Here is a 15,904-nt window from a genome sequence, read left to right as displayed (position 1 = left end):
TCGTAAGTTATAGCACTTTCTTTTTTATCTTTAAAAAAAAAATTTTTTTTTAGTTTATTTATTTTCAGAAAGAGAGTGAGCACATGCAGGGGAGGGGCAGAGAGAAGAGACAGAATCCCAAGCCAGCTCCACACCATTAGCACAGAGCCCGATGTAGGGCTGAAACTCATGAACCGCAAGATCACGACCTGAGCTGAGATCAAGAGCTGGACGCTTAACCAACTGAGCCACCCAGGCACCCCTTTTTCCTTTTTTTTTATGTTTATTAATTTATTTTGAGAGAGAGAAAGAGCATGCAGGGAGAGGGGCAGAGAGAGGGGGAAAGAGGAAACCCAAGCAGGCTCTGCACTGTCAGCACAGAGCCTGATGCGGGGCTCGATCCCACGAACTGAGAGATCACGATCTGAGCCAAAATCAAGAGTCAGATGCATAACAGACTGCGCCACCAGGCACCCCTCTAGCACTTTCTAATGCCTGACCTGACTTTTTGTGCCCCTGAGAAAGTTTCCTACTGTATAACCACCATCACTATTACTTGGAGCCATGTGGTACTCCAACTGTAAGATTTGGGCCTTGGGAAACATCTTTTAAAAATATCTTAGGAGATAATCAACGAGCCTTGGAAAATTCTGACAGCCTGATACAAGTGTGTATTGGGTCATCCTGTATCAGTTTGAGCAGATAAATTTATTCTGACAGTGTAATCTGTAGTACACACCTAGTTTTTCTGGGGGTGAGGGTAAGTAGGTGGAAGGGGGGCTGGAGTCTGAGTAGCTGAGGTCACTCATGTAGGCTCTGCATGCGCATGTGTCCATCTGCAATACAAATTCTGTACACCAAGGCTCAGTTGAACTTGGTAGTACGATGCACATATTGCTGGGAAGATTAAGTACATCCGTAGTACTCTGATGGGAGAGGACACCTGGAAGCATGCACTAAGTTCTCCTGGATTTTATCTCATGCACCATTTTTCCCTTTGTTGAATTTAATCTGAATCTTCTCCTTATCATCAACCATTTGAATCTTGTGAGTCCTTCTGCTGAATTATCAAGCATGAAGGGCAGTCTTGGAGACCTCCTACACAGTAGGACGATCTTACCCAGCCATAAGGCCATTGGCTGAGACTACTGGTTCTGCCTCCTTTGGGCACTACCAGTTTTGCCCTTTCCCCATGCTAAGAGTCAGAGAGGGCCAGCCCACCTTCATTCTTCCCCTTCAAAGGATTCATAAGGATTCTGATCCTTGTGGCCAGATCCTCACCAGAGTAAAGATGGGGGAAGAGGAAGAATTCAGTGTTCAAACAGTGTCACATAGAATACAGTAAAGCTAACATTTATTGAGCACTTACTATGTGTTCTTTTAAGTGCTTTATACATAGGACTTCACTGAATCCTCAGAGACCTGCTCAGGGTTGCACTGCTAGTATGTGGCAGACCAGATTCAAAGTGAAACCTGTGCTCTTGACTTATACAAAATGACACACAAAGGGGGCGCCTGGGTGGTGCAGTCGGTTAAGCGTCCGACTTCAGCCAGGTCACGATCTCGCGGTCCGTGAGTTCGAGCCCCGCGTCAGGCTCTGGGCTGATGGCTCGGAGCCTGGAGCCTGTTTCCGATTCTGTGTCTCCCTCTCTCTCTGCCCCTCCCCCGTTCATGCTCTGTCTCTCTCTGTCCCAAAAATAAATAAAAAACGTTGAAAAAAAAATTAAAAAAAAAAAAAAAATGACACACAAAGAATGAAACATACATATTCCGAGAAACTAACTGCACTGTGGGTCAGAAAATAAGATTGTTTCTTTCTTTTAGGAGGCAAAACAGTGTCACCATGACGTGGATTTTTGTATTCTCACTGTGAGACACTAAGAAGAAAGACTTTATTTACAAACATGATTCCTGTCATAACAAATGTCACACAACCCTCAAAAATTCCAAATTTCTTAATTACTGAATTGACCCATTTTGCTCAAGTGGCTCTCATTTCTTACGCATTTTGATGAATTGTCCACCTGCAGAGTTCCTATCAAAAGCCTGACATCAAAGAGGGATTAAAACATGAAAGAGAATCTCAGGTTCAGAAAGCCTGAGAAAAAATGAACTTATCATAAAATAATGTACAAAGATCAGGATTAAAATCACTTAAAAGCAAACTTCTGAGCGGAAGATACTAAAGTATCTGAAAGGAGGGGCACCTGTCTGGCTCAGTTAGGAGCATGCGACTCTTGATCTCGGGGTCATGTGTTCAAGCCCCATGTTGGGTGTGGGGATAATTTAAATAAATATTTTTTTTAAAAAAAGTACAGACTGAGGTCAAAAAATAAATAAATAGAAAATAAAGTGTCCCCCCAAAGCCATTAGGCAGACAGCGAACTAATTAGTATATACTATTCTAATTAAATTCTTATAGATCAATTCGTTATTTTGTGCCCTAATTTTTTTTTTAAGTTTATTTAATTTGAGAGAAAGAGAGAATGCAAGAGGGGCAGAGAGAGAGGCAGAGGAATCCTAAGCAGGCTCTGTACTGTCAGCACAGAGCCCAGTATGGGCTCGAACCCACAAAACTGCGAGATCATGACCTGAGCCCAAATCAAGAGTTGGTCTCAGGGGCACCTGGGTGGCTCAGTTGGTTAAGTGAGTTTGAGATCCACGTTGGGCTCCAGACTGATGTGTGGAGTCTGCTTGGGATTCTCACTCTCTCTCTCTCTCTCTCTCTCTCTCTCAATCTCTCTTTCTCTCCCTCTCTCTCTGCCCCACCCCTACTTGTGCTGTTTCTGTCCCTCTCAAAATAAATAAATAAACTTAAAAAAAAAAAAGTCAGATGCTAAACTGAGCCACCCAGGTGCCCTTCTCCTGTCTAGTTTAAAAGATAATTGTATAAAGCTGTAATTATAAATCTGTGTTGATGGACACTTAATGTAGAAACTGTAATGTGTATGATAATAACAGCACAAAGGAGTGGGGAGGGAACAGACTTGTATTTTTGTATACTATTGAAATTGATAATGGTCTGAGCTACATTGTTATAAAGTAGGATGTACATTGTACATCCCCAGGGCAAACATTGATTTAAAAACTCCAAAATACATAGTATAAAAGAAGTCACAAGAGAATTCAAATTGGATTCTAGCAAATACCTATTTGACACAAAGGAAGGCAGTAATAGGGAGGAAATAGGGGGAAAAAGACATACGAAAACAAATAGCAATAGAACAGATGTAAACCCTGCCTTATCAGTAATTATACTACTGTGAATGGATTAGACACTCCATTCAAAGTCCGGGATTGAAAGGATAGATTTTAAAAACATGATTTGACTAATGATTCACTTGTACTATAAGAAGAGACTCACTTTAGAATCAAAAACACAAATAGGTTGAAAGTAAAGGGTTGGGAAAGATATACTGTGCAAACAGCAAGCAAAAGACAGCTGAAATGGTGATAGTACTCTTAGACAAAATAAGAGTGCAAAAAACAATTTTACTAGAGGGGAACCTGGCTGTCTTAGTTGTAAAACATGCAACACTGGATCTCAGGGTCGTGAGCTTGAGTCCCATGTTGGGCATGGGGTTTACTTAATAAAAACATATATATATATACACATATATATATATGTATGTATATATATGTATATATATATTTAACATATATATATTTAAGATATATATATATTTAAAATATATATTTTTTAAATTGTACAAGAGACAATTTATAATGATAACAGTTCAATCCATCAAGAAGTTATGACAAATATAAGCATATATGTACCTAAGAATAGAACCCCAAAATACATGAAGCAAAAACTGAAAGAATTGAAGAGAGAAATAAACTCAACCATAACAGCTGGAAACTTCAATACCCTACCTAAAAATTAGAGCAGAAATTAGTGAAATGGTGAATAGAAAAACAATAAGGAAAATCAACCAAACCAAAAATTGATTCTTTGAAAATCAACATAACTGACAATCCTTTAACAAGATTGACCAAGAAAAAAAGAGAGAAGACTCAATCTATACCTAAAATCAGGTATAAAAGGAGATAGTATCAACCTTACAGAAATAAAAAGTATAAGGGAATCCTATGAACAACTGAATACCAACAAATTAAAATGCCTGGATAAAACAGACCAATTCCTAGAAAGACAGGAACTACCAAAACTAACTCAAGAGAAGTAGAAAATATGAGTAGACCTTTAACAGCAATATGAATAGAACTATGAGAGATTGAATTGGTAACAAAAAAACTTCCCACAAAGAAAGATACAGTAATACATGGTCTCCTTGGTGAATTCTACCAAATGTTTAAAGAATTAACACCAATCCCTCACAAACTCTTCCAAAAAGTAGAAGAGGACCAAACACTTCCTATATTATTCTGATACCAAAACCAGACAAAGACATCATAAGAAAACTACAGACCAATAATATTTCTTGTAAATATAGATGTAAAAGTCCTCAACAAAATGCTTACAAACCAAATCCACAGAAATGTATTAAAAAAAGATTAAAAGGCACTGGAGTTGAGAGTTATAGATCTAACAGAAGACCTTAGCACAAGCATTTACCCATTCAGTTATCTCCCTTGTTCAAGAAAATTCTAAATAAAGTATCACTGAAAGAAATGGTGACACTTGACTTTCATGATGTCGTTTTTCCCCCCTATTTAGAAAATACAGGTTTAAGAGATTATTATTATTAGAATTGCTCTAATCCCTTCATTTACCACCTGGCCTATTCCATATTCAGTAGGAAAGGTAGGGTCTTTGTTTGTTTAATTTACAAAGTTAGTAGTTTCTCTATTTAAAAAGCGACGCCAGGGGCGCCTGGGTGGCGCAGTCGGTTAAGCGTCCGACTTCAGCCAGGTCACGATCTCGCGGTCCGTGAGTTTGAGCCCCGCGTCAGGCTCTGGGCTGATGGCTCAGAGCCTGGAGCCTGTTTCCGATTCTGTCTCCCTCTCTCTCTGCCCCTCCCCCGTTCATTCTCTGTCTCTCTCTGTCCCAAAAATAAATAAAAAACGTTGAAAAAAAAATTAAAAAAAAAAAAGTGATGGCAAACAGGAACTTTATTATGATAAGACCTGATTAAAATATGTATTCTCAAGGAAAACAGCCCCAGGAAGAAATAATCAGCAAATCCAGAGGAGACATTCTACAAAAAAAAAAAAAAAAAAAAAGGGCCATCTCTTCAACATGTAAAAACAAGGCAAGGAGGGGTGGTGATACTGTTAGTCTAAAAAGGGGTCCAGGAGACAGAACAACCCACACATTTGACCAGCACAAAAAGACAAAAAGATGTGACTATTGATGGGAAGTAATAGGAAATAAACAGCACCAGCTAGGAGTATTGTTGTCAAAACACTGCCCCTGGATCTTCCCCAGTTTAAAGCAACTATAGTGGATGAAGGACATGCCCAAGGATTCCAGATCCAGATTGTGGAAAATTCTCCAGAATAAGTGACCTCATTTCTCCAGCAAATAACTGACAGAAAAATGAAAGAGGAAGGAAGAACTGTCATAGATTAAAAGGGATTTAAGAGACAGATAACCAACCACAATTTGGTGGGGACCATTATTTGAATCCTAATTCAAACAAACCCACTATGGAGAGAGCCAAAGCATAAGAGACTCTTAAAAACTGAGAACAAACTGAGGGTTGATGGGGGGTGGGAGTGAGGGGAGGATGGGTGATGGGTATTGAGGAGGGCACCTTTTGGGATGAGCACTGGGTGTTGTATGGAAACCAATTTGACAATAAACTTCATATATTAAAAAAAAAAAAAAAAAAACCACTATAAAGAGACATTTTTTTAAGGGGTACCTGGCTGGCTCAGTCAGTTGATCTTGGGGTTGTAAATTCAAACCCCATGTTGGGTGTAAACATTACTTAAAAATAAAATCTTTTTTTAAAACATTTTTTTTTTCAACGTTTATTTATTTTTGGGACAGAGAGAGACAGAGCATGAACGGGGGAGGGGCAGAGAGAGAGGGAGACACAGAATCGGAAACAGGCTCCAGGCTCTGAGCCATCAGCCCAGAGCCCGACGCGGGGCTCGAACTCACGGACCGCGAGATCGTGACCTGGCTGAAGTCGGACGCTTAACCGACTGCGCCACCCAGGCACCCCTAAAAATAAAATCTTAAAAAACAAAAAAAAGACATAAACCAGAGGAAAAGTCAAAAGGGAAAATCTGAAGGTAGACACCACGTACTGGACCACAATTTGGAGATCATTTTATTTCATGGGACATTAAGTAGTGGAAGTAAGTCCCCAAAAGAGCTAAATTGTGAGATATCTTTCAACTTCCATGGTCCTTTGATGACCTAACTTCCTCTCTGACAGCAAGCTCTAACTCTCCCGTCTCTGTCTCCAAAAACTGGAGGAAAGCAAGTAATAAATTAATTCACTCAAATTTCAATTTAATGAATTACTTGTTCCAAGAGGATTTCAGAGCAAATCTGAAGGAGGGCCAGTGGCAGGATTAAAGGTACTGATGAGATAGCCTATCAATGTATGGAGATATCTTGAATGGATTTCCCTCAAATTAAACCACATTGGCAATTACCTATGTCAGGCTGTACACAAACTTATTCCTTAGTAGAAGCTATTTTTACATTTAACATTTGGCAAATTCTTCCACTGACATAGTTAAAAAACTCACTGCAGCCTCCACCAGGTGGGTTTTTTTTTTCCCCATTATACTCTACCTGGGCTTTAGTGTATCAATCCCTAAGGACATCTAAGTAGATGAGCTTTTCTTGGGATCTATGAATATTGTTGGCAAGAATGATCCACCCACATATGCCAAAAAGAATTACCAGATTGGAGAATTGGGCACAGCCCCATAATACTGGAGACTCCCTAGACTATTTCAGTGTTAGGCTTGAAAAATCATTGTCTCTGGGACAAGAGCCACAGCTAAGACTAAAAGGAAAAAAGCTTTCAAGGCTCGACCCTGTGAAGAGGATACGACATCCATCTGCGTCTTGCAACCAGACCTGTCCTTGAACAGCGTCAGAAACAGCAATGACACAGTGTGAGCTTTGAAGGACAACAATCTTGAATACAGAGGGGTGGTATGAGGAATGAAAAAGGTGTTTTATTTATAACTTCATCCTCTCCTTCCTGACAGCCAATGCCCAGGAGCCAGGTAATCTGCAAACTGAGGTGACCATGTTGTCTCTATTGCAAACCCTAAAAACTTCTAAAGCAATTTGGAATTTGGATGTAAATGATGAATCACTGAATTCTCCTGAAACCAATATAGCACTGTATGTTAACTACAATTTAAAAAAATTAAAGGAAGAAAGAAAGAAAGAAGGAAAGAAAGAAGGAAAAGGAAGGAATTTGGAAGCAGGAATTTGTAGAAAGTCAGTTGTTACTGTGTGCATAATGGTTCAAGAATGCTGGCTGTAAGGTCAAAAGACCTGAATTTACATTCCAGCTCCAATGTTTTCTGAATATGACCTTGTGCAAATATTTCCCCTTTGGGGCACCTGGGTGGCTCAGTCGGTTAAGCGTCCGACTTCGGCTCAGGTCATCATCTCGCGGTCCGTGAGTTCAAGCCCCGTGTCGGGCTCTGTGCTGACAGCTCAGAGCCTGGAGCCTGTTTCAGATTCTGTGTCTCCCTCTTTCTCTGACCCTCCCCTGTTCATGCTCTGTCTCTCTCTGTCTCAAAAATAAATAAACGTTAAAAAAAATTTTTAAATATATATATATATATATATTTCCCCTTTGTCTGCCTCCATTTTATCATCCAGGGGGGAAAAAAAGACAATATCATCTTCCTCATAGAGTTAATAAGATTAAATAAGATTTAAAGTGTTTGACACAAGGCTAACACATTAGTGCATAGCCAATAGATATCTATTACAGTTAATGACCTTTGATTCTTCCTAAGAACCTCAGTAATGCAATACTGGCTAGATTCATGGCCTACTCAGCATGGTATTTGTCTCTGATGATGGCAGCAAGGGGCATTTGGGGAGAGAAGAGAATGCTCTTTTGTGTTACCTCAAATGAATAAGGCTTTGTGTGAAAATATCTCTAACTTCTTTGACCACCTCTAAGAATAATACATCACTCATGAATGTATCTACATCATTTGGGACCATATTTATATGTGCAACTGATTACTGATTTCTCTTACTTTTATTAAAATACTACTTTTAGGGACGCCTGGGTGGCTCAGTCGGTTAAGCGGCCGACTTCGGCTCAGGTCACGATCTCACGGTCCGTGAGTTCGAGCCCCGCGTCGGGCTCTGTGCTGATGGCTCGGAGCCTGGAGCCTGTTTCAGATTCTATGTCTCCCTTTCTCTGACCCTCCCCCGTTCATGCTCTGTCTCCCTCTGTCTCAAAAATAAATAAACGTTAAAAAAAAAAAATTAAAAAAAAAATACTACTTTTAAAATGCAAAGGGAGATCCCTTATTTTTTGTTTTTCAATTGAAGTAAAGGTGATAGTACTTCTTTCTTGTTTCTGAAAATTTTGTGAACAATTCTATATTTATCTTATCCCTTCGTCTTGTTTTCATAGTCTCGATTCAGATTTCTTCTTTCAGCTTTAATTTCAGAGAATAAACGCACCCTAAGCTTTTGGCAGTTGAGCATCTAGTTTCTAATTTATCCAGTTCAATTCATCATGGATACTTCTGAGCTGCTACTGCAAAGTGCAAAAGTCAAAGATGCAAAATGTAAGATGGAGTTTCTCTTTTCAAAAAGCTTAGAGTCTTCTGGATATTCAGTGAAAACTTATTATTTTTTTAATGACCTGCTATGACCGAGGCAGGTATAGCTTAGAGAATCGAAGCTTAGAGAATCAAAGCATGGATGCCGCAGGCTGACTCCTAGAGTGCAAATTCTGGTTCTGCCACTTAGAGGATGACCTTGGGCAAGTTGCCTAAGTTCTCTGTACTTCAGGTTCTTTATCGGTAAAGCTAGATACAATATTATGTGGGGTTGTTGTAAAGATAAAGAAGTTCCAGGGTAAGTACTTAGAACAGAGGCTGAGTGGCATATAGTAAGCACTCAATAAAATGTCAGCAATTTGAGGTAGACATTAGAGCTGTTCAAATACCCCTTTTCTCTCTTTCAGACACGTGGAATGCATATATGGTAGGATCACGTTTTCCTGCCCCCTTTTAAGACAGGCATGGGCCATGTGCCTGACTCTAGCTCCTAAATGTGAGAAATTACATGTGTCACTTCTGGGTAGAAGCTTAAAAATAAGTACATAATTTTCCAAGTTAATTTCCCTCTGCCTGGTGATTAAGCAAGCATATGCTGAGATGGAGTCCCTGATCCTAAGATGGGTGACTAAGTGTCACATATCTTGTGACTGAAACGAAGCTAATCCACAGTGGACAAGTAACTTGGATGAGATCGACTTTATGTTGTGTTAAAGCACTAAGACCTTGGGTTGTTTGTTAGTGCAGTTAACCTAGGCCATCCCGACCAAGACACTATCATTCTAGGCACTGGGGGGGTACATCAGTGAATCAAACTGACAAAATGCACACCCTCATGAAGTTTCTCAGGACTTGAATGCAGGGGTGCCTGCCTGGCTCATTCAGTAGAACACGCAGATCTTGGTCTCAGGGTCATGAGTTCAAGCCCCACGTTTGGCATAGACCTTATATTAAAACAAACAAACCAAGAACAAGACTCGAATGCAAAATCCAAACTATTTTGTGCAAACTATTAAGAAACCAAAGGTGGCCCTCAGTTGGTTAAGTGTCCAACTCTTGATTTTGGTTCAGGTCATGATCTCACAGTTCATAAATTCGAGCCCCATGTTGGGCTCTGCTGCTTGGGATTCTCTCTCCCTCTCTCTCTCTGCCCCTCCCCTGCTTGTGCTCTCTCTCTTTCTCTCAAAATAAATCAACTTAAAAAAAAAAGAAGATGGATTAGAGTTTACCGCCTCTTTCTTCCTTCCACAGTGAGACTTTTGAAAGGCTGCAAATGAATCAAAAAAAAAAAAAAAAAAAAAGCTAGAGAAGAAAAGAAGCATCCATAATATAGTCTCATCTTCCATAACTCTTACTACCAAAGTGCACGACTCAGGTAAACAACACAGAGATCATCTCATACAAGCACAAAGGAAGCATGAAAAAAGCTGAACCTGAGCATCAGGAGACCCACTGAGACTTTGCCCTGGCTGTTCCGCTAACTGCCTATGTGTGATGAGTTGTCAAGTCTCCAGGGTCCCTCAACACTTGGAATAAGGAAATAGGATCTTTCCCTCTGAGAGGTAAACTGTATGATGTCTCTGAGCATCCATTTACTCTTCCAGTTCTTCCCATTGACAGATAGTTTTTGACCATCTTCTATGTGTCAGGCAACACAATGCACAGTGACCCAGGGATGAACAAGACAGACAAGGTCTCATGGAGCTTGCATTTACCATGGGGGATGGACAATAATAAGTCATCAAACAGATTAATCTTATAATGCCAGTAATGTTAAGTGCTTTGAAACAAACAGATGTGGTAAGTGTGATGGGGAGTGGTACTTTAGATTGAGGGGTCATCAGAGGCATCCCTGTGGAGGTGAAACAATTTGGAAACATGACTGGCAAGAAGGAACCAACTCTCCGAAGATCTGGAGGAAGTGTTCCAGCTAGGATGGCACGTGCAAAGTCCCTGAGGCAAGAAGGAAGAGCAAAAAGAGCTCAGGGAAGAGTTGGAGATGAGTCAGAGATAGAGGGGTCATATCATAGAGGCTTTTATAGGCAATACAAAGAAGAAGAGTCATATAACTTAATTCACACTTCATGTTTAAAAAGATCATCCCAACTGCTAGATGAAGAGGAATGAGTTTGGAGGTAATTTCAATAGTTGAGGTAAGGGACTGCACAAGTGGCAGAAGTAAAAAAGGTAAGAAAGGTCCTGGCTGGATATATTTTGGAAGAGAAGTGACAAGGATCAGAACATACTATCCCAAAATATGGCACCTTGGTATACTGAATATTTTGAGCTGAAGGAATTTGAGAAAACAGCAGATGCAGGAAACTCTCTCTGATCTTTTTCCACCCTGCTCCCTTGAAGCAGGTCATAAGACCCTCATGGGAGAGGTGCCCTCCCTATACCCAGAGAAGGACACTGAGAGAAAGAAATCCAAACAAACAGACCTTGCCAGTTTTCCCTAGGTTATTATCCTTAGTCATACCCCCTTTTTTGTGCTATCCCATTTTTTTTCTTTATCCTAATATTAAACACACACAGATTCACCTGTCTCTTGAGGTCTTTGTTACCTTTATAGAGGCTCCCATATCATGTAAAATTTATATGAAATAAATGTGTAGGCATTTCTCCTGTTAATCTGTCTTTGTCAGTTTAATTTTCAGACTCAGCCAGGGACCCTGAGAGGGTCAAGGGAAACTTTTTCCTCCTCTACACAAATCAAGAGGGTATAGTGATTGTTGGATGTAGGGAGTGAAAGAATTAAGGCTGGTAGATGATGTTATTTCCTAAAATAAGGAAAGCCAAGGAAGGAACAAATTTAGGGGTAGAGATCAGGAATTCTGTTTTTGAATACGTTAAAGTCGACATACCTACTGGACAGATTTTCAAGAAGAATAAACAAGACAGTATATTTAAACACCTCATACAGGGGCGCCTGGGTGGCTCAGTGGGTTAAGCATCCAACTTTGGCTCAGGTCATGATTTCACGATTAGTGAGTTTGAGCCCAACGTTAGGTTCTGAGCCTAACAGCTCAGAGCCTGGAGCCTGCTTCAGATTCTGTGTCTCCCTCTCTGTCTGCCCCTCTCCCACTCACACTCTCTCTCTCTCTCTAAATAATAAACAAAATTTTAAACACCTAATATATAATCAATGCTCAAAAAGTTATTTTCTTTCCAAATTTATTAAATCTTCTAAAGTCAAGTGCCCTAATATGAAAAGAGAAGATAATATCTATCTTACAGACTCATAGTGAACCTAACAGACTTAATGTATGTGAATAAAGATTATCAATAATAACACGTATGTGGCTGTTACCTGCGCCAAGTACTGTTTTAAGTGAGTTACATTTATTTAATTTAATCCTCTCAAAAACAATCTAAGGTATCACCTCATGCCAGTCAGAGTGGCCAAAATGAACAAATCAGGAGACTATAGATGCTGGAGAGGATATGGAGAAATGGGAACCCTCTTGCACTGTTGGTGGCAATGCAAACTGGTACAGCCGCTCTGGAAAACAGTGTGGAGGTTCCTCAAAAAATTAAAAATAGACCTACCCTATGACCCAGCAATAGCACTGCTAGGAATTTACCCAAGGGATACAGGAGTACTGATGCATAGGGGCACTTGTACCCCAATGTTTATAGCAGCACTCTCAACAATAGCCAAATTATGGAAAGAGCCTAAATGTCCATCAACTGACGAATGGATAAAGAAATTGTGGTTTATATACACAAGGAGTACTACGTGGCAATGAGAAAGAACGAAATATGGCCTTTTGTAGCAACGTGGATGGAACTGGAGAGTGTGATGCTAAGTGAAATAAGCCATACAGAGAAAGACAGATACCATATGGTTTCACTCTTATGTGGATCCTGAGAAACTTAACAGAAACCCATGGGGGAGGGGAAGGAAAAAAAAAAGAGGTTAGAGAACCAAAGCATAAGAGACTCTTAAAAACAGAACAAACTGAGGGTTGATAGGGGGTGGGAGGGAGGGTAGGGTAGGTGATGGGTATTGAATGAGCACTGTGTGTTGTATGGAAACCAATTTGACAATAAATTTCATATATTAAAAAAAAACAATCTAAGGAAGGCACAGAGTAGATGTTAAATAACTGGACCATGTCTATACAGGTAGACAGCAAAACCTGAATAAAAATAAAAATGTGGGGCGCCTGCGTGGCGCAGTCGGTTAAGCGTCCGACTTCAGCCAGGTCACGATCTCGCGGTCCGTGAGTTCGAGCCCCGCGTCAGGCTCTGGGCTGATGGCTCAGAGCCTGGAGCCTGTTTCCGATTCTGTGTCTCCCTCTCTCTCTGCCCCTCCCCCGTTCATGCTCTGTCTCTCTCTGTCCCAAAAATAAAATAAAAAAAAACGTTGAAAAAAAAAAATAAAAATGTATTATTAGGGGCATCTGGGTGGCTCAGTCGGTTAAGCATCCAACTTTTTTTTTTAATGTTTATTTATTTTTGAGAGAGAGAGAGAGAGAGAGAGGCAGACAGAGAGAGGGAGACATAGAATGTGAAACAGGCTCTAGGCTCTGAACTATCAGCACAGAGTCCGATGCGGGGCTCAAACTCATGAACTGCAAGATCATGACCTGAAGTCAGGTGCTTAACCGACTGAGCCACCTAGACGCCCAAGCATCCAACTCTTGATTTTGGCTCAGGACATATCTCACGGTTCTTGGGACCGAGCCCCGCATCAGCCTCTGTGCAGACAACACCAAGCCTGCTTGGGATTCTCCCTCTCTCTCTCTCTCAATAAATAAACATTTAAAAATATATATTTTATGAAATGCCCAATGTATATTGCAGATCATCAAATCAGAAACAGAAGAAACAGATTATGTTGAATATTTAACAAATATGTATTGACCATCTGGTCTATCTAGGAGCCAGAAAGAAATACAGCAATGAAGAAAACAGACCAAAAGGCCTGCCCTCATCAGCTCAGAGGAGGAAAAACAGCTCAGAGAAAGAATGGGGCTTAGCCTAGAAGATGTGTTGGCTGTGAACGTACTAGTGGGGAAAGCAGGGATTAGTTGGCAAACTACTGCGGCCCCTACAGCACAGCCTGTGACCTGTTTCTTTTCAAGCTAAGAATGTTACATTTTTTTAAAGTAAACTCTATGCCCAACGTGAGGCTCAAACTCACTACCCCAAGATCAAGAGTCGCATGCTCTACTCACTGGAACCAGCCAGGCGCCCCTGTTTTTACATGTTTTAAAAGGAGAGAGAGAAGGAGGAGAGGAAGAGAATTATAAATATGATGATCTGAACAACCTTGAAGGAGGAGAAAATGTTCAAGACAAGCAAACAGGCCAGGCTGTAAAAGGTGCGTTTGTGGCCCGTTGAGGAAGCCACACAGAGCCAATATTCACTGGGAAGGGTGGTGAAAAGACAAAGACAGGCGAGAGACTACAGGCAAGGCTGCTGGAGTTGACGGATTTTTTTTTCTCTGTAGGTGATGGGATGGCCTTGAAGGAGAGTGAATTCATAGGAAATTCACTTCTGGAAAGTTGCTTCTCACACTTGAAAAATATGTGCTTAATCTTGGAAGAGCTTGAAGAAGTGTTTTGATGCCCACAACAAGAGCAGAACTGTAGAGTATTCTTCCAAAAGCAACTTTTGAAAGAGTGGGGGAGGGGCAGAGAGCGAGGGAGACAGAATCTGAAGCAGGCTCCGGGCTCTTAGCTGTCAGCACAGAGCCCAACGCGGGGCTTGAACTCACGAACCTTGAGATCATGACCTGGGCCAAAGTCAGATGCTTAACTGACTGAGTTACCCAGGCGCCCCCCAAAAGGAACTTTTAAAGAAAACGTCAGCCTTTTTATAAAAGCTCCACCCAAGCAACCTTAGAAACTCTCTTTTAGGACATGGAGCATATCAAACACTTGAGATCTCCGGGTGGATTTTAAGCACATCTTTGCTGGAAGGGAAATCTCATTTGTATCCAATCCAAGTTCTGGTGTAACTTTTTGCTGCTGTTACCTTCAAATTTTTTTAATGTCTATTTATTTATTTCTGAGAGAGAGAGAGAGAGAGAGAGAGAGGCCGTGGGGGGAGGAGCAGAGAGAGACAGAGAATCCCAAGTAGGCTCCATGCTATCAGCTTAGACCCTGATGCAGGGCTCAAACTCACGGACCATGAGATCATGATCTAAGCTGAAATCAAGCACAACTGAATGAGCTACTCATGTGCCCCTCCATTTTTTTTCTTTAGGAGAGAAAATGGAATTTTATTTGCAATTTTTTTTCTGAGGTGTAACTGTAACATGAGACATGAACTAAGTAAGGAATCTGACTGAACATGGGACCAAGAAGGCTGGGGCCCAGAGGCATAAAGGACTGGTTTGCTTGGGAGTTTACTGCTGTGACAGCTAGAACAAAGGCAGAATGGAAACCTGAGCCAATTGAAAGCTAAATAACAAGAAGACAAACTTTTACAGTAAAATGAGAAAACCTTTGAGAATGGAAAAGGATGTCTAAAGAGTTGGCCCTAGAGGACAGCACCCTAGTAAAAAAAAAAAAAAAAAAAAAAAAAAAGGAGATTAAACAGTTTATCTTTCAAGGAAGGAGAAACCAGTTCTAAGAAACAAAGGTGCCTGGCACCGAAATCATGTGATTTAAGAAACTACTGACTTAGCACGGATAGGAGATGACTATATGAGATATAACACAGAAACCAGGAAAATTCTCTATATTATGGTATTAAGTTCGGACTTAATGTTCATAGAGGGACGATTAGTCAGCTACATCTGTGGCCAGTAATTGGTGCTAGAGAAAGCAACTGTGTGACTGACACCCATTTTTCATACACCCTGTGAAGCTGTGCAAGCCACTGAACTATAATAACCCTAGAATTATCTTATAAAACCTCAGAAAAAGGGATCGTGAAGGCATTTGTACTTGGCATGATTATATTTCTCACTGAAACAATACTTTTAAAAAATGATTACCCGTTTTTAAAAAATATTAAGAGCAAAACAATTCTGTATTCATTTGCTGTTGTAACATATTACCATAAACTCTGTGGCATTAAACACCATAGATTTATTCTTTCATAGTTCTAGGGGTCAGAGGTCCAAAATGGGTCTCACTGGGCTAAACTCAAGGTGTTGGGAGGACGGCATTCCTTCTGGAGGCTCTAGGAGAAAACCTGTTTCCAGGCCCTTTCCAGCTTCTAGAGGCTGTCCACATTCCTTGTCTCCTGGCTCCTTCCTCCTTCAGAACTACTA

The 15,904-nt window shown here is 40.6% G+C and overlaps 1 protein-coding gene and 1 long non-coding RNA gene across 6 annotated transcripts in view; one reads left to right on the top strand and one right to left on the bottom strand.

Annotated features, from left to right (window-relative positions):
• Nucleotides 1–13,772, top strand: part of LOC147579073 (uncharacterized) — a 118,981-nt gene extending 105,209 nt beyond the window's left edge. Inside the window, exons 6-7 of one of the 2 annotated variants that reach the window (XR_015253519.1) lie at nucleotides 9,925–10,235; nucleotides 13,560–13,772. This is a non-coding gene — a long non-coding RNA (uncharacterized LOC147579073). Of the gene's footprint in view, nucleotides 1–9,924; nucleotides 11,305–13,559 lie in introns of those variants that run through there. The other variant, XR_015253518.1, reaches the window with a different exon arrangement.
• CB4H12orf56 (chromosome B4 C12orf56 homolog) overlaps nucleotides 1–15,904 on the bottom strand; it is a 120,805-nt gene that overhangs the window by 102,417 nt on the left and 2,484 nt on the right. The gene's annotated exons all lie outside the window — the stretch shown is intronic.

Source organism: Puma concolor, chromosome B4 (genome assembly GCF_028749965.1).
Source record: "Puma concolor isolate L17-30 chromosome B4, mPumCon1.1.hap2, whole genome shotgun sequence".
Classification (NCBI taxonomy): domain Eukaryota; kingdom Metazoa; phylum Chordata; class Mammalia; order Carnivora; family Felidae; genus Puma; species Puma concolor.
The sequence above is the reverse complement of the archived record's forward strand: the minus strand, read 5'-3'. Positions and strand labels throughout refer to the sequence as shown.